Source organism: Dermacentor silvarum, chromosome 1 (assembly GCF_013339745.2).
Source record: "Dermacentor silvarum isolate Dsil-2018 chromosome 1, BIME_Dsil_1.4, whole genome shotgun sequence".
Taxonomy (NCBI): Eukaryota; Metazoa; Arthropoda; class Arachnida; order Ixodida; family Ixodidae; genus Dermacentor; species Dermacentor silvarum.
In genome coordinates this window covers 440689244-440708442 of record NC_051154.1, presented here as the reverse complement: position 1 = coordinate 440708442, position 19199 = coordinate 440689244, and the positions used below count along the sequence as shown (strand labels likewise).

Below are 19199 nucleotides of genomic sequence, written 5' to 3'. Positions count from 1 at the left end.
CCCTTGTTTCAGTGCACACCAATTTCAATAGAAAATGCTTCACAGGTCACGAGCAATTAAAAGAAAGGTAAGAAAACTATAATGCTACAGGAAAATATGCATAATGCAGTTAACATCTGCAATTAAAATGTTGAGGAGTGCACGCAAGAGAAAAACTACAAAAACCAGGCATGACACTTCAACAGTATCTACTTTCTTTGGCAAGATAACGCAAAAAAAAATCCCAACCATCCTGACAGAAAAGGAACAAACTCACAGATCCTCATGCTTCACTTCAGTGACCGTAATGCAATAGCATTATAAGATTCTGATCCCATCAGCTCGTAACTGATATCTATTGACATCCACAGGACTTCTGCTCATGCTGATCTGCGAGTTGTAACATGATCAACTGCTGCTGTATATGAGCTTGCAATATCGCATATCATCAACCAAATATCTCAAAAACACAAGAACATGACTGCTTTTGTTCATTACTCTTAAATATGATACACTAGTATACCACAGAGAGATGTGGTATACATGTGCGTATAAACCCGTGAACTATTGATATACGTTTTTTTTATTATTGTTAGCAGAAATTTTAAAAAAAGTGACAGTTTTGCCAGACAGGCAAAGCATTGATTGTGATAGCCAATTATTACACAGCCATACAATGTAAGGTCAGTCGTTTTATCAGCTGCATAAACTGCTGTAAAGATTCACTTAATTAACGAGCATGTTGTCACGCGTACAGAGAAAAACACGAACACATCTCACTTGAAGACCATGGACACTCCCTGTCAGAACGCTGGCGTGATGAAGAGCGGCAGCATCGGCGAGTGAATTCCCCTTCGTGCCGCCTCTCACTTTAACGCAAACTAGGCGCATGAGAACAGAGCGCACACAAATCCATCAGCTATCTCTGGTCAGCAAGCCTTCAAACCCAGAGCAGATTGCCTCCAAGGTAGGATGCGTGTGGTTGCACTCAGCCACCGCAGCTGGAGTAGATGAGGAGTTGTGTACTAACCTGCGCCCTTGCTAGCGCATGCACATCTCCCTGCTCCCCCCTTGCGTGCGTGAGAAGATGGCGATCAAATTTTGCATTAGGAAGTATCGTAATCATTGGTGAATTTTTTTGAGCTTCAATGCATAAAAAGGTGCTTTGTTAAAAAGTAAGTGGAACAACAGTGCACTTTTATCACAAGTTTGACTGCACTTATGTCAAAACTAGTGCTAGTTTCAAAATTCGTACTAAGTGAATGTGTCTTGCGAACTCACTGGCTTCAATTCATGTGTTGCAATATGTACGCTAAAGTATTTAGGTAAAAAGATAATTAGCAAAATTTTGATGTTAGTCAATTATGAATTTTGATTCACAGTGTAAGTAATGTATGCCTCATTGAGTAATCCTGCTCAATAAGCAGATTTGTGCTATATGCCACAAGCGATCTTCAAAAACTCGGTTAAAACTAAGATAAAACACCTGGTATAATATACCACGCAGCGTTTTCTATAGAATTCACTACACGCTGACCATACCTACTTTGCATATAACTACACAAACATTCATATATCTATGAGAACCACAGCTCTCACTTCATTACAACCACCTCCAGGGCACAATGGAGAAAGATTGCAACCACACAACGCCGCGAGCCTGCTGCATGGCCGCACAACCACCGCAGCTTCTCCTGTCATATGCTTCCCTATGTCACACAACGCCTTCCCTACTCCACTGCTCTCAGCCCATTAGTTGCTCCCACCAAGTTTTTATTTTTATAAAGCTACAAGCAGGGGCATCCCTTACAGAAAATGTTGCAGCTAAGTGGGTGGCCTGCGAGACATAAAAACAGCAGCGACAAGCTGAAGATGACTCAATAGCAGCCAAAGTGAGCTGCTTCAGATGCAGCAGTGGCATGCCAGACTTTAAACATCTATTCTGTTTTGGGAAGTTCTAAAGCCAGTAATACGAATACAAGGGACAACACAGAACACTGCATTCCTAGATGCACAGTCTTATGATGAAAGCTCTCACTGCTTTCTAGCTTTATACCAGGGAGGCGAATATAATCCCATTCTTTTAATCTCTAAATTTAGCAGTAAGCTAAAGAATTTTACTTGTGACAGTCGGCGAGACCTATTACTCACCGCAGAAGTGTTACACATCTGAAACACTGTATCAGAATGAAAGTTGACCAATTACCTGCTGCATTGTAAAGACAGAAGTTAAACAGCCAGAGATAGAGGTTTATTGGAAAGTAAAAGCCGAGAAGTCGGCCTGAATTTATGGCCAGCCACTCCGCATTGAAGGAGGGAAAAAAAAAGGGACAAAGATAGGTGATGATGGGGCCTATTCGACCTAGTGCCCATTGGAAAAGCATTAAATATTTGAGAACATGCTGATCAAACGAGAAAAAATTAAGTTGGACCTAGTACTTTCTACTTAAGAAGGCTCTTTGGCCTCGCCCCCATAATGGGAAAGTTCCATTCTTTGAGTAACAAGTAAGCTTAAAGGCAGTAGATCTATTAGTCATTGACGAAGCATTACATGTCTGGAGACCCGTATGAAAAAGATCACGGAATAGGGCGCCCCTTGTGAGTTTATAAGTAATAAGGAAAGGACTAGTGTGCAGCAGAGGATTGCTAGCCTTCAACAAGGGGGGGGGGGAGGGGGGGCGAGGATGAGACAGCAGAGAAAGCCCAACAAGCCGACGTGGGGTGTTTCCTTCTGAACGGCACAAGACATAGTGCAGCCAGCTGCAGGGTCATGACTACTATGGACAGAAAGGGCTTGCATGTTGAGAGAAGCAGAAAAAAAGAGTACATAATGTGGATGGGCACCAACTGCACCTACACAATCATTCTACTTGTACTGTTGTGGCAGAGGATGCAGTGGTTTTGGGAGTGGTGTCAATATATTCAGTGAGAGCCGGAAGCAAATGTGAAAAGTGAATGAGTGTCGCAACCCCACGGATAGATGCTTCCATAAATTACATGGATGAGTTGCGATGACAGCATTGATCACTACAGAGCAAGCTAAAAGAACTGGAGAATCACAACTGATGGCAGCTATTAAGTTTTCAAGCCCAAGGTACACAAAGGCTTGTTGGGTTAGCACGAAGAAAGGATCCAGTATTAAAAAAGCTACAAGGTAGTTTTGAGTCTAGGCCATGACACGTGGTTGAAAGGCCACCCAGCAACAGGGTTTGTACAGAACATTTGACTCAAAATTCAAGGACAATTCGAGGATTTCAAGGATGCCAAAGGTCAAAATTCAAGAAGGGGGAAACAAATGTTATTCGCACACACACATACACACACACACACACTCAAAAATAGTGAAATCTTCTTAGCTGCAATTTCTTGCACCTAAGTGGCTGCTGAGTTTACTTTTATATTGTAATGATGTCAATTGCCTTCTGGCATGATGGTTTGTAGTGCCCAACCTCAGCAAAATATACTTGTACTTTCTGCCAGTCATTTGTAGAGCCTGGAGCTTGAAAATGGAGCCATGGTTGCTGCAGTGTGATCAAACTAACAAAACAACAAAACAGTGGCACGGCTTGGCTTCTTGATCTGGCTTTGTCCAGCTCCGCAATGGCAATGGTAATTTAAAAAATACTGTGGTTGGTGACTGTGGACACGCCACATTCTATTTCTTTAGCGATGCTCTCATAATAAAATACCAGGATTGTTTCTTGATAGACAGTGTTCATGGTGCAGCCCCTATACAGAGTTTCTCATAAGTACATAAAGCCAACAGACAACGAAGCCAAGGAAAGCATCAGGGAAATTAAGTGTAGTTGAATTTGGAATGTAGAAAATAATGAAGAAAAGGGAAATGAAAGCGGACGAAAAGATAACTTGTCGCCGGCGGGAGCCGAACCCGCCACCTCCGCATTACGCGTGCGTTGCACTACCAATTGTGCTACGGCGATGGCCATCAATTCGTCCACTAACTTTGGTATTTAGGTTTTACTAGATCTAGCCCTAGGAGTGTTAGCCAGCGCCACTCAGAACCATGGTGGGCAGATGTGGAACATCCTTTTTGGCCCGATGACGTCACGATAGACGTGATCTTGGGAGAGCAGGCACGTGGCTAATAAACCCTCGCATGCTACCTAATGACATCAAGGCTGCCAGATTCGAGACCCTCGTAATGAAATACGAAAGTTTGTTACTTAGGATGTTCAAAAGTAGTACACAACTCCAGTTTTCAAGGAATTCAAGGAGTACATTTATTTTCAAGAAGTTTTAAGGGCCCTTGAATCTCTTCTTCCAAATTCAAGGGTTTGCAAGGATTTTAAGGAGGTGTACAAAATATATGAACCCTGGCACTGAGTGATCACAACAATGTTGGCAACCATCAAGAAATTTTTCCAGCCCTATGTTACAGTGCACTAGAAGGGGCAGTGCAGCGCGCGGAGCCAGCGACCCATAGGGCGCCTGACGCCACCGGTGGCGAAAGAAGCGGCGGTGCTGCAATCGCCCACTCTTGCATGCGGTTGCTTGCTTTGCGGCTTGGAAGCGCTTGCTATGGCGCTTGTTAAGTGCTGTTTCTGGCGCTTTTCTCTCAATGTGTGGTGCTAAGGCGAGCGATTGGCTCCTAAGCAATGCTTAAACCATTGTTTTGCCCCTGGATGCAGAGCATGGTACTCGCGAAGAAAAGAAACATCGAAGTTTTTACTGTTTAAAGTGCTCGTAGACCGAGAGCGAAGAAGCGTTTGGGAACGCAATTTGCACAGATGCGATAAGAGGCTTACACATGATTCCGCAGTGTGTGAACTACATTTTGAGCAGTGCTTCATCGTTAGAGACTGTGTGCATTGGATCAATGGCACGGAGATACGGATTCCGCGGGGGACGCCTACGAGTACTCAGACGATGTTCCCACCATCTTGCCTATAACGTTGCCCCACATTTAAAGCGCTTGCCTCCAAAGAGAAACGTGATAAATAAGAGGTCCGAAAAGGTGTTTACCAACTGCTTCAGTGGGCGCAAATTTCACAGTGAAAGTATCATGGATGTTTTGCACATGATACATCATGTGCAAGCCCTTGCAGGCCGGTTGCGAAGACCATGAAAAGAGCCTAACTGCACATATGGTAGGGTTTTATGTTATCATGAGACTGCACTTTTTTGTGAAAGGCGAAAACAAATCCAATCTGCTGAGGAACGTAATTCAGCCAAACACCTTAAGCCATGGGTTCTCAAAGTGGGTTCCGCGGGCCCCTGCTCGGGGTTCCGCGAGCCACTGATAAATTTTCCCTGGTCCCGCTCTCGACAAGTGTCTAAAACGGCGAACACGAGGCGCGCTTGATCGAAAGAACCTCCATTACCCATGCCCGAGTGTCAAAAAGCACATCACAGTGCGTAACAGCAACGCGCGAACTGCGCAATAAATACGCAAGCAGCTTTTAGCCACCCAACCTCTGAGAACGGGCAGCGCGCCTAAGCTTTCACACTTGAATCTCGGAGGCCGTAGCTTACCACCATGCGCGTTTCTCCTATTTGTCGATAGGGTCGGTGCCGATAGTGTGCGCACTGACGTATACGTTGGAGGGGGAAAAAATGCGCGGAGCGCCGCAAATGTGCGCCGCAGAAGAGCAAGAACGGCGTAGCGTCCAACCGAAACGAATCGGCGTAGTCCGCATCGCCGTGGTCCTCAGCGGCGATCGTAAGCGGCACGTGACTGACAGCAACGCCGAAGCGCTTCGTGCCTAACCTTTAAAGCCTTTATTCTAGCGTTTATCGCCGAGCGCAATACCGCGTTGGCGGCTAGCCGCGTGCCTCCGTAAGTGCGTAGTCGCTATCTCTAATCGCGTCGATAACCACCGCAGTTTCGTCCGCCGCGGTTGCGGCAAATAGTAGTTTCGTTTTCACTCGATGCGCGCGTCGGCTGCGTGCCTTCACAACTGCGCAGTCGCCTCCCATGGCAGCGTCGATAGCGACCGGCCGCAGTTTCGTCCGCACTTCTTGCAGCGAACGGTAGTTTCGTTTTGACGTTGTGCGTGCGTCAGCCGCCTGCCTTCTGAACCGTAAAGTCGCCGTCCATGATCGTCGATAGCGGCCGCGGTTTCGTTCGCAGCGGTTGCGGCAAGCAGTAGTTTCGCTTTGATTCAGTGCAAAGCTTTCGAAGATAAAAAGCACCAGCTACATCGCGATGGACGGACAATTTGTTGGCGAGCAGCTGAGTGGCAAAAAAATAATCGAGATGTGCGCCCGTTGGTGTGCAAAGCGCGTCTCAGATGAAAACCCGCGCCGCGAAGGATGTCGCGAGGCCTTCGCCGCTGCTAGCGCTAATCAGTCATGAGATGAAGAGAATTTCAGCTTCCGCACTGGTCTTGTGCTAAATAGAAACAAGATTTGACGATTCATTGAGTAAATAGAAGCGTGATGACGTAGTGAAGTATTTGTTTATTGTTTTCTTGATACCCTCGATAACTCGACATTCGGTTAATTCGGGGGGGGGGGGGGGGGGGGTCCTTGGCACTTTATGGAGCTTAGCAGGGTTCCGTGGGATGACTGTACTTGAGAACCCCTGCCTTAAGCTATAGCCTAGCCTGCTCTTGTTATTTTTTTGCACTTCACCTTGCTAATTGTGCGGATTTGCTGAAGCAAAGCAAGCAGCTGCACATTTGTAGTTCATTTGCTGCCCATTACCATGGCAATGCTGTCACTGCATTAGTGTGGAAAGCTATTCCAGATATTCCAGTGCGCAAGCGAGATCTTTGGTAGAAATAAAAGGACAAAAAAAATCTTGTTGCTTCTGGCCTGACGTGTCATAGTGCCATCTATCTGCAACTTGAGAAAGCTTCAAAAGAGCAAAACTCCCTGGTGATCCACCGGTGGGTCACAATGCACAGGAATCAAGACTTATAAATAAAAGGACTGCCACAGTGAACGTCTTAATTAGGCAAATATTCATTTTGATTTCTCCAGCAAAAAATGCCCACTTATAAGAGTAATCTAGCTTAAGAAGTAGAGTAAAGTGACTTCGCTCTTTCTACGATGATGATGACGATGATACGTGGTTCTCACCCCCACCTCGGCGGCCGGGACGCACCGTCAGAGACGGTCTGCACAGGTGGCTCAATGGGTGACTTCGGCTTGAAGGACACAGATGCTGATGTATCAACAAACAAAACTTGTATTTATAACAATTTTACAAAGCTTGGTTGCAATGATACATCGGCTACAGAGAGTTACACTGCTTTGGACCACCTATGGCAACCCTATCTCGACCAAGTCAATGGTGCTTAGCACCAGAAGTCAGGTTCACAACCACTCTACCTGATCGGAGCGCTGCAGCCTCATTTTCTAGACCCAGCGCTCCGCCCAAAATGTTTGCTGACGAATCACTGTTGGTTTGTTTTGTAACTGGACAATCAGTTCACCAATCCTTGGGTTCGTTAGAACTGTCATGTGTGATTGGCTAGTCGATCAACCAACCATCTTAGAACACTTTTTTAGCACAGTTCACAGTGTAGAATCATCACCCAAAATTCACAATATACACAAATTCACAATAGGAGAGGGGGTCACGCAGCCCATATTTGTCTAAACTTCCAAGAAACAGCATGCCAGTGCAGCTGGTGTAACAGAGTGATAACAAGGATAACACATGTACAAAACCTAGATGGGAGAAAGCGTCGGAATCATGGCACCAGTCCTCGAACACGTGCGTGACGCGACCAGATTTCCAGTAGCCAAAGGCCATGTGGCATCATAAACAACCACTTGAATGCGAGTAAACCTGTCAGTGAGGTGCACAGGATCATAGGCGGAAAGTTTTAATTTGTCCGGGGGGGGGGGGGGGGGGGGCTGGGGCCTGAACAGCTTTCCAAACCCTACCCACGTATATGCGCTATGTATATGTATATATATATATACATATAAATAACAGTGACACTAGAAACTTTGTGTGACCTCGAAAGATTGTTCAATGAAGCGACGAGCTTATATGGGTATTTGCAAGACCTCAGAGTAGGAGACAATTCAGCTTAACAGCCCGAGTCCCTTCGTACCACCAAGAGTGGCATCTCTCGGATGAGCTATGTGACAAGCGGATTCAGTTAAACATGTTAGAGAGTTCTATTTGTTTTGTGCGCATTACATCACACAAATACACATTAATGAACAAAGCCATGTAACGCCTTGTGAATGTTTTAATAGAAAAGATACAATCAAGAAGTCATTTCCTGACGAAAGGTCAGTTATTGAGAAGATAAGACATAACATATATAAAAATAAAACGATATATAACAATTACTGAACACAACTTATGACAAATTATTAGCATAAGTATAATGTGATTCCATAACGCAATTGTTTCATTACTTCTCAAAGCATGCTTTATGTCACTGGTTTCATTTGTTTTCCGGAGGCAGAATAAAGGATTATAGAGTAAAAATGATCAGGTGCCCAAATAAATAAACATTAAACAAATAAATAAATAAGACAGCAATATCTCAAAAGCGTGAAAGGACTTGATATGAAATATAGGAACAGCGTGGATTGTGTTATTTAGCGGCAAATGCAGCATATCACAAATAAAAATCAATAAGGAAAATGCACAGCATGGACTTGGGAATTTTACCAATAGCGCAACCACACATCTTTTCTTACCCAAATGGCCTCACTCTGCTTGCGCTGTTATGCACCCCATTTTCGTTTTTTTGTATAACTTTTTGCATTGCTTTCTAAGCCTGGTGGTTTGCTTTGACTTGTAAGTTGGTGCCTTTCTCTTTCCTATTAAAGACATCAGTTCGTTGTCTGATGCAATAATTTTACCATCATTGAAGAAGTGTTCATTTGGGCACTTGATCTGGAAATGAAGTCATCGGCGATCTTATTCAAACTGATTTTGCAGGAGAGTTCTTTGTGAGCGTGCAAAATTGCCAGATTCCCACCTCCGCCGGGCACCCACTGGTTCAAAAGGGTACAAGCGTACCCCGGCCTGGCGTTCGGCTTCCTTCAGGGGTGATACGCATGGGAAAGGAGCCTGCGCCCTGAATTCCCGTCGAAACCAACGTGAGCACATCCCTATGGCAAGCTGCTCAATGTGGAACTTATGCTGCCACATATCAGGTGGATACCTGTTGTTTAACTAAGACAGCACTGTGTCAAGAAAGTCTGGCGGTACATGTCACTCGCTGATGGAAACACGTGAGCTGAGGAACATTCTTGATAGGGGTGTGGAATCTTCTTTCACCTAGCAGCTAAAACACATGGGTCCTCAACTCCTACTTTTCCTGCCTCTGCCATACATACGTGGGTCACGCGCTTTATTTTGGAGTTAAAATGCACCGAGTTTGATCAATCTTGGGCCATCCGATGGCTGGTCCCTTCACGTGTGCTGTTTCCCCGCGCGGCTAGTGTTGTTTCCGCTGGTGCTTATACGGTGGAAAATACGCTTCCTTTTCAGTGTCAGATGGGTTCTGGTGAAGTACCCATAAGTGAGGTGCCCACTGCTGGTTTTGTCGTTGGTGCTCGAGCATGCTGTGTTTGTAGCCGATGCACATTGTAACATCTGCAGCCGCGGCAGAAGTGAGCTCGACGCCTGTTTTCTATTTCTCATTTTATTGCGACAGCAATGTATCGACGCTCCAGGCAAATTTTCGCTGTCGGCGTCGCCGTGATATTCCGTATAAAGCCCAAAATTCATATGAGTGAGCGATCCATACACTGTGGGTGCGAGAAAAAGCGCGTAACACTGAGCCAAAAAGGATGGCGGCTTGATGGACATTATCTTCCCCACGCGGTCAATATTCGGGTTAGTTGGAGGTGGCGTAATCAAATGCGTGCATGGGGAGGAGAGCACGCGTCTTCTTGTCTAGCCCTGCCGCTTCTGCTAATGACTGTGCTCGGTTGACGCTTACGGGGCCCGCGTGCCGTATCCAATTGTTGGTAATCATTGGGGGGTGCAACGATCAAGGGCGAGCAGGGATGGCTGCTAACTTCATGCGTGCTGTCCTCCTTCTTAGGCTGTTTTCCGCGTCCCAAGTGTTGCAGATCGCATAGCCTAAGAGACAGGGGTAATTCAGATCGCTGACAGAGGCCGTCCTGTAGTGGACATAAAAATATGCAGATGATGATGTTGATTCTAATTTTAGGAGTCACGGTGAATCGCATGGCTGTACGAACTCTTTGTCCCCACTGCCGGCATTCTTCATAATGCCACCGTTGTGATAGCGACTGCTCGTGGTCATCCAGCGAGATATTACAGGCTTACATGGTCGGTGCATTGCACGATGTTTGTTATTTTAATTAGTAAGTAAATGTTACTACAATTCATATAGGTGATATAACCAACGTACATACTCGTGTGAGGGCTGCACTTTTTTGCCACAATTTTGACGAGTGTTACATGGCACCAGGCCATTTTATCTAATTTTTCCAACTACGTGTATGAAATCCGCCGTAAACCTCCACGATCGCCTCCTCCCGCCATCTATAGTCATGTACAACTTTAGAAGGCAGCGACATTTGCCCCTCAAAGGCGGATGCACACGAGCATCCACCAATGGGCGCGCACTCTAGATTGACGTCATGAGCCAGACGGCCAGTGACCCCACCGACAGAGGACATGGTAGCCCGCGCTTCGAGCTGGGCCGAGTCGCGTCAGCGGGACTATTTCTTTAGTTGTGGTGGCAATCAGCTGCTGCACTTCAGTGATCAGGGTGAGGCACCTCTCCTGTCTTGTTAAGTTGTAACCGACTTTTTTTTTATAGCTGCAGTGGAGCACGATCAGAATGAGCAGTGAACACGATTGCTTCTCGGTTGGATTTTTAAAAACATTTGTTTTCAAGTTGGGGGTGTGGCTCTTACACGGATTTATACAGGAAGAATGTGTTATTGCTTCGCTATCACTAATACTGCTTTGCCCTTGTGGCGAAACTGCAGCCTCTTATTTTTTTTTTATTCCGAGTCCTAGTATAAGCTCTGCTACGCATGACTGCTTTTGATTCTGATTTTGAGTGAATCTGGCTTGGTGTCACTTCGGTTACTAAGTTAATTATATATATTTATGACCTTGGCATGCGTGTTGCTATGTTTTCATCCCCAATAAATGTTGTAAATTATTATAAGTTTTTTTTTTCAGAAGTCGCTAGCATTACCTACTGGAAAGAGAAGCAACCCCGAGACACATATCATTCACGTGCATTTCACACACCGTTGATAAAAGACTCTGCCGAAGGGGTCACTGAAGTCTGCAGGTCTTTTTCAGTGTCAAAAAAGTGCGCAAAGCAATTTGTAGAGAGTTGAACATACAGCAACATATTCACTCTCTAGACATAGGCTATCCATATCATTAGAAATAATTGTTAGTTGGCTACCTCTTTCTCTTTCAAAATATCATAAATTCTGTCCTGCGCACACATTGAAATATAATGTGTCTGTGCATGGTGATCACACTGGAAATTAAAATAACATGTTGAAGGGGGTAAAAATACAGATGAGGGAGCCGCCGTTGGTGCTTCTAATGCGTGTTTTCCTATTGTCAGGATTTTCAGAAATAAAGCGAAATTATGAATAAAGGCCGTGCACATCCGCGTCAACAATGATGCAGTGCGCTTTTAGCCACGATATCATTGTAAGGAAAAATGTAGAGGCAACTCAAAAGAAACCATAAACGGTTTGGGTAACAGGACTCTGGGAATGACATTTTAGGAGCGGGGGGGGGGGGGGGGGGGGGGCTTCGGCATTGCCGGGGGAGGCCTCTACAGGACGCCCCACCCCGGCAACGCCGACCGCGTGTCTATACCGTAAGACGAAGAAAACATCCTCTCGATGCCTATGGTCCGAGACAAAACCTTATATATAAAAAGTAGCGCCAACCACTTCCCTCCTCCTCCGTTCCACTGTCGCGCTCGGCGCGGCCAGCGCGATCGATGCGCGATCTAAAATCCCAGAAAAGTACCGCCATCCTTTGATAAACGCCGCTTCTCTCTCTCCCGCATCTCTGATTGGGCGACGATAGCGCGTGCTTTTCACTTTATATTTTCTTTTTTTCCGCCTCAGAGCCATGTTGAAAGTCCACTGCGCAGCCGCAGTCGCCGGCGGCGGCGGTGGCGCACCAAGGAGGTTTTAAAAAAACTTCTGGAGTGGAGATCCCCTATGCGCGCCCATGCGACCGGCTGAAGCCTGGAAAACCGGTTGGCGGCCATCTTGCTCCAGGCAAGAACGAGCGCTGCTTGCCCGCTGGTAGCGTAACCAGTGCGATTTCGTGGTGGCGTTTTATGATGAAAGCGGGAGAATTACTATGATTTATTTAGCGCAGATGTTTTTTTTTCTTTAATGCGACAGCCTTTTATGCATATTTCATGGTGGGGTGTCCGTCTCAAGGCCGTTTCAAAACCGTGCTGTTGACACGAAATGATCCTCTTAGGATAAGAGGTGATAGCGCGCGCAATACCACTATTAAGTATACAATATTAATTAAGCATGTGAACTGCAGTAACAATGAATATAGATAGGTGAATGAAGTGTGTTGAGACTGTAATAATGTTGAATTAGGAGTAAATAATCGTGGATTAAAGGGGTTTAGCTGGGTGATAGGAGTTCAACGAAAGGTAATGATGGGAAGAACATGCGGTGCTGGGCTAATTGATGATGATGGGAAAGCCACATTTAACATTCTAAAAGTGATTACGCGATTGAACTGAGGCGATAATGCGTGCACAGAGAGGTGAATTAGGCGAATTTAGAGTGACTTTTTGCTGAAAGAATTGTGACGAAATAAAGTGACGAAGACTCCGTAAAAGAAGTGGAAAGCGGCCGCCGTATCATTGAATTAGCGACGCTAGGGCTTTCATGTCGCCTAGTTCTATGATCAGGAATCCCCAGTAATCTTTGTCATGTCAGGCTAAGGAAAAATGCACAAGGCAGTTGTTAACGCAAGAATACGTGGGCTGAAGCTGTAACGCGTTTCATGCGCATCAGCTTGCCACATTACCGAAGTGACACGAAGTACAAGGTGAAATCAGTAAAGTTGTAAATAAATTTTTATTATGTCCTGGCTATTTTGATAAAAATAAGCATAAAAAGACATGGTGGAAAAAATGAATAAAATATTGCATAACTACCTGGTGCATCACAGTGTATACTGCAGGAAAACAATACCAAACAGGCATACATAAAATGCAAACACATGAAAACAAACATATTTTTGGCTGCGCAAAAACAAAAAAATTGCACCAAAGCCCAAAATTAAAGGCATGCTGATAATGTCATTTCTTAAGGCGCACGGTTCAGTAACTACGAATAATGGCTTTTAAATATTGTAAAGATCGTGAGTCCGCAATAGACGAATTTGTATGAACTGATTTGTATAGAGCTTTACACGACGGCATGCAACAGCAACTTGATCTCCGAAAACAGTAATATTCGCGATCCAGCCTAAGTTAAATTACGCCGAGATAGGATACCTATGGCTGCACAAGAACTGTTGTTGCTCCAGGCACATATCGTGTTGTTACACACACGATATGTGACTGGCAATACTCTTTATTTGCCAGTTAGGTCAGTTATTTTCTTGTTTTGATGCGAAACAGTTGCGTGCCACGCTTATAAACAGTCAACTTGTGAGACGCAGCTACGACGTCCGCCAGGTCTGTAAGCTGTATCATTTTATATAAATAAGTAGTAAATAATTCCTCTCGACATGCGGAATCTCATATGCAAGCGCACCGGAAATATATACGAACAGCAAGCATTTCTTACGAACTCGCTTTTTTATGCAGATGTGCAGACAACACTAGAAAAATGGTTGGAGTGCTGCCCTGTCGCAGCCTTGTCGTTTGACCAGACCTGTCAAAACAACCCTCTTCAAAGTGCACCGAGCAAAGAACATCCGAATCTTTAGGCGCCCAGCCATCTCTGCGAACAGCGGGCTGCCATGCGTCACGCAGCGCTTTCTCTTTCGGGAACCTGTCGCACAAACATGCAGAAAAAAGCTTGTTTCAGCCTATATTAGCCAATTAAAAGTAGATTTCATGTACAACAGCGCTCCTCGACGGAGATAGTGCACAGCAATGGTCGAGCGATCGAAGGCTTTCTCGCGCTACATATACACGTGAAACGTTACTCCTGACTTTTGCTTCGCACGATTCGTGCGACGCAGGCGTTCACCATCCCGTTCAGCAGAGCTTGGATGTTCCCTTACAAACGCACAACTACCGCTCAGTAGACCGTAACTAAGCACTATAAATGCCGCAACTGCCGAACTACCGCAAGGGCCCAAGTGGCGCAGCTGCGTTTTCTGCCCGGAGCAATATGGCGGTCGCCGGCGTCAGCCGCGGCGCGGCATCTCCACTCCAGAAGTTTTTTTATAACCTCCTTGTGGCGCACACCCGGCCTGAAAGCTTCAACGTGGACTTTCTAGGCGCGCCACCGTCGACTTGGCTTTTGCAAGCAAAAAGTAAAGAAAAAAGCAAGCGCTTTAGGAGAGGAGGCGGCGGAGGAAAGAGTAGATGGCGGTACTTTTCTTATATAGGGACTTTAATTAGCGCGATCTTGAAAGTGGCGCCGCCTACGTCGGGCCTGCCGTGGCAGACGCCAGCTAACGCGCTACCAGAGGAAATCCGCGGAAAACTTCGATCGCGCCCTGCGGAGAAGTTTTTGAGGCGCGATTTTGCTTCGTCAGTCAGTAACTGGCCTTAATAATGCCGTTTTGGAAGTAGCAACGCGACGATGCGAGACGGCGCAAATACCAAGTGTGCAGCAAGCGTTTGCGCTCGCCAGATGGTTAAAAAAAAGCATTTTGCCCTCGCCTCGTCGGTTGCGGCAAGTGAAGGCGCAGAAGCATACAATCACAAGGAAGTTCTTGTCCCTAACACGTTTGATCCGTTAATGCGTACCAGTGGCGCACCGACGGGGGGTGATTCGGGGGTTGTAGCCCCCCCCCCCCCCCTGAGGCCGACTTAACCCCCTCTTTTGTTTAACCCCTTTTCTTTCCTTACGCATTTCAGTACTGCAACTAAGATGTAAGACGCGCAATCGTCTGCACACTCGCAAAAAGCGCATTTTTTGACAATTTCCCCCGAAGAAAGTGAAATTAGCGCTGTTTAGATGGTATTGGCAAACTGTCAACCCCCCCCCCCCCCCCCTGGCAGAGATCCTGGGTGCGCTACTGATGCGTACAGAACTTTCGTCGCACAGGCCTGAGAATGGCGGTCGGAGCGCGCTGGAAAGAAAAAAAAATATACAAAAGCGCGACGCGTGTTTCCACGTGACACGGATTGGCCAATGGGGGAGCGGAAGAGGCTGGGGCGACAGGAGTCGGCGAGGAGGGAAAGCCGGGGTGAGTGCGGTGGCGGCAAGATCTAAGAATGGCGCTACTCTTTATATATAGGGGTTTTATTCTTTAATAGGGTGCCTCGATGCCCAGCGCCGCCGTCCAGGGTGGAGACAACCCCGCTGGCGCCGCCATATTGTGTCACACGAGCTGAAGACTCAGCTACGCTTGCGTTCATAAAGTGTTACTCGCGGCGCGCTTCCAAGTGCTTTGCCTTGATGAGGATTTTCTTTATCGGTGTCCCATCTGCATATCTTTATAACCAATAGCCGTTAACTCGTCGAAGGTCGAAGACGTAAATGTATGGCGCCAGGAACATGCCCCAAGTGTGTATGTTTAAAACACGCACTATTTTTTTTTTGCGCTTCGATGCTTGGTATATAAGGTTTGCGACCCCCTGTGTGTGGGAGTTTTTCTTTTTCGCTGTTGTATTTTGGTTTACACGTCACGCCTCCTTTACCGTAGCCAGCTACTCCCGCACGGCGGTTAGTTTCCCTTGCGTTGCGCGTGCTCTTCGCGTTCGTTGCAATTATTTGACGATATCTACGCGCAATTTTTGCTTTTTTTGCCCACAAAACTATGTGCTGACAGGATTAAGCTGGTGTAAAAATAACTGCGATGTGAAAATAAGGTTTAGTTAGTGCTGTAGAGAAAAATGTAACGTAACTTGTCTGTGTCAATCTTGCGTAGTACACACAAGAACTCAAACGATGCACAAAATACATTTACTTATAATGTCTAGTACAATCAATCATGAAAGAGATATGTACATGAAAAATTATATGTACTGTGTGGCGCCTGAAGGTTATGTTGAAAGACGAGATAAAAAAATTAATTCGCAAGGTAGGCTCGACACACAATTCGGGATAGAGTTTTTTTATTTATTCATTACATGGGGGGGGGGGGGTTCAAGTGAGTACATCAACCTTATTACACACAATATAAATCGAAAACAAGAATGCAAACAAGAAAACGCAACCGCGGGTAATATTAATCAAGATATCCAGCCAGATATCCAGCCAGAATACATACATCAGCTACCATCGAATACGTCGCATCAGCCAAACACATCGATGGCGAGTACAGAACATTTCATAAATAACCATTAGAACACTGATAACTACATTGAAAAAATAAACAACACTGCATACATATCACGTACAAAAACCGTAAATGAAACTAAGACCGTCAAATACAGATTAGCTATGTTTTTCACTTCGAAAATATAGTCCATGATGATGTAGGGCTGTTGACTTTAACAGACGGCGCCAATCCTGTCGATTTCCCTCGTACTGGTCCTCTTCAAAGTGTTTCTAAGTACAGGTAAAACAACAAAAGTGATTATTGATATGAAAAGTTGCCTTGTAAATACAGAGAACCCATTACAGTGCTTAAAAATAAATTTTAGCAGAAGCAATGCTGTATTATACCTCGCTTCACACGTTTCGAAGAAATGCACAGGCTACAACAGACACCATGCCAGAAAGCGCTGAAACATTTTGGTCCCATGATGCCCCTTAACTCTACTACACCTGGGCATACCGTGCACAGGCATTTAAAGACCGTCACAGTACCCACTACGATCGGGAATGAGCACGAATGACCATCGGCTTACGATCACCACGCTACAAACATGTACAAGCCTAAAAAATCAGCTATGTAACGTAACACCCTGAGGTCCGCAAGATATCTCCTGAGAAATCAGAGAAAAACACAATGTTTCGCTTACCACGTACAAAACAGCCGCTCTCCCCAGAGGAAGCACTGCGTTCTTTAGTCCCAAATACCCAGTACCGAAAAAAAAAAAAAAAAAAAAAAACAAGAGACACACGATGTGTGCTTCCCGTGAAAAAGGAAAATAGGTGGCTTACGTGACGATTCGTAGCTAATGTAAGACTATTTCGCGGCTAAGCATCTTCGTCAGTCCTTAAAATAAGGGTACAGACTGCGCCCATCAAAACGAAAAAAGCCTATGCGACGCGCGCTCGCAAACCATACGCTACTCAGACAGCATCGGTGCAGTGCTTACTTAGTTCGTGAGTGAACGTAGGTACGTGAGCGAGGATCAGAGAATACTTTCTTATTTAAATGAAAAACACGGTGCAGTAGTCTAAACATTCTTGACACTTACCTCGCAAATGCAGGAGTTATCCGTTGCCTTCCAGTGATCGCGCTTTACTTCCCATCTCTTCCGTCGCTCTGGGTCCCGGGGGAAGCGAAAACAACGCAGTCCTTTACGCGTCGATCCGGCGCACTTGGGAACACAACAGCCCGTCATGTCGACACGATGCACTTGATAGCTTGTCAGTCATGCGGCTGAACACTGTCTAGCAAGTAGAAGCGTCCGCGAAGCATCCGCGCGCACTGTGCCTCGAACTCAGCACCGGCACCAAGCAATCGCGACGGCTCGCTGTGACACAATATGGCGTCGCAGCGAGAAAGCGGCGGCGCGGGTAGGGTGGCCACCCTAGCGCGGGGGCGGTCAAAGGTTGGCACCACCCTGAACGGCGGCGCTGGCATCGAGGCACCCTATTCTTTAAAGGCACTCGGTGCCATCTATCAGAGCTGGCGCGAATCCTGCACATGACCTCCAAAATGGCTGGCATGCCGATGCTTTTGAACGCCGAGGAATGCGCAATGCGGCTTCTTTCTAAACACGCTGCGCCATTTAGCGCCACTGCCGAGAACTCCGCGCATGGCCTGCGAGAAGAAAAACGTGGCACATACTCAGTGGGCCTCTTCGATTATCAGTCCCTCACTGCTTGGGACTGCTGTGCCGCATTCTATTTTGCTCGGACAGCTTCCGAAGCTCCGCCCACTAGTCAGTGTTGCAGTGGCCCACCGACGGGGGGTCGGGGGTTGTAACCCTCCCCCCCCCCCCTGAGGCCGACCTAACCCCCCTTTTGTTTAACCCCTTTTCTTTCCTTGCGCATTTGAGTACTGCAACTAAGATGTAAGACGCGCAATCGTCTGCACACTCGCAAAAAGCGCTTTTTTTTACAATTTCCCGTGACGAAATTGAAATTAGTGCTGTTTAGATGGTAAACTGTCAACCACGCCCCTGGCAGAGATCCTGGGTGCGCTACTGGAGTGTTGTCAGAAGCGCGTTCGTTTTTTCACGGCCCTGAAGTTCCGGACTGCCTGCGGACTGTTGGAGCTGTCAGCAGATGTTTGCTCGGACAAGCGCAAGTAGCTAGCAGACGACGGCTGTCTTAAAAATATGCGCGTGGTGTTTGAGGCCATGTTGTGAAAGATGCCGTGTGCTAGCTTCTGCGTACTTTGCGCGCTCCAGGCGGCAACTACGGTACATTCAGTTATCGCTTCTGTTACATCGGTGCTTTGTGTGCAATCATGCAAGTTTTTTCACGCGCCGTCTAATTGCTGTAGCTTTAGTCTTCGAGTTTTTTTAAGAAAGAAGCACAGCGATCAGGCACACATGCTTGCTTTTCTTAATGTGTTTCGCGAAATCTGTCATGCTCATTGATATATACGCAGTAAGCCGGTAAATTTTGCTTTTCAGGTAAGTGAAACTAGCGTACGAGCGAGGAATATTATATTGCATGTGGCTATTTCACGCCGGTAGCTGGGATGGTTACAATATATAGGAGCTTTGAGGATTGCTGTTGACATACTCGTATATGTTAATCCCTTCATCTACCAAGTTCGAGCGTTTGATTTTTGACGTGCAGGATTAGTAGACGGTGTACACGCGCTCTCTCACGCGTCGGGCCTTTAATTAGCAGACGGTCTCGCGAGCTTTGAGGATATCGACGGGTGCTCTCTGCATCAACACCAGCGACGTGGCACGACCATGATTTCGGAGTCTCTCCACAGCAATTTTAGGCTCAATAAATAAATTTAACCACCACCACGATTTTGCTTACGTCCGTGTGGGAATTCCGCTTAAATTTTTCAGGCA

At 46.1% G+C, this 19199-nt stretch overlaps 1 protein-coding gene across 3 annotated transcripts in view; it reads right to left on the bottom strand.

Annotated features, from left to right (window-relative positions):
- The window catches only part of LOC119437725 (heparan-alpha-glucosaminide N-acetyltransferase-like), a 207045-nt gene that overhangs the window by 136522 nt on the left and 51324 nt on the right, over positions 1-19199 (bottom strand). The window lies entirely within an intron of this gene.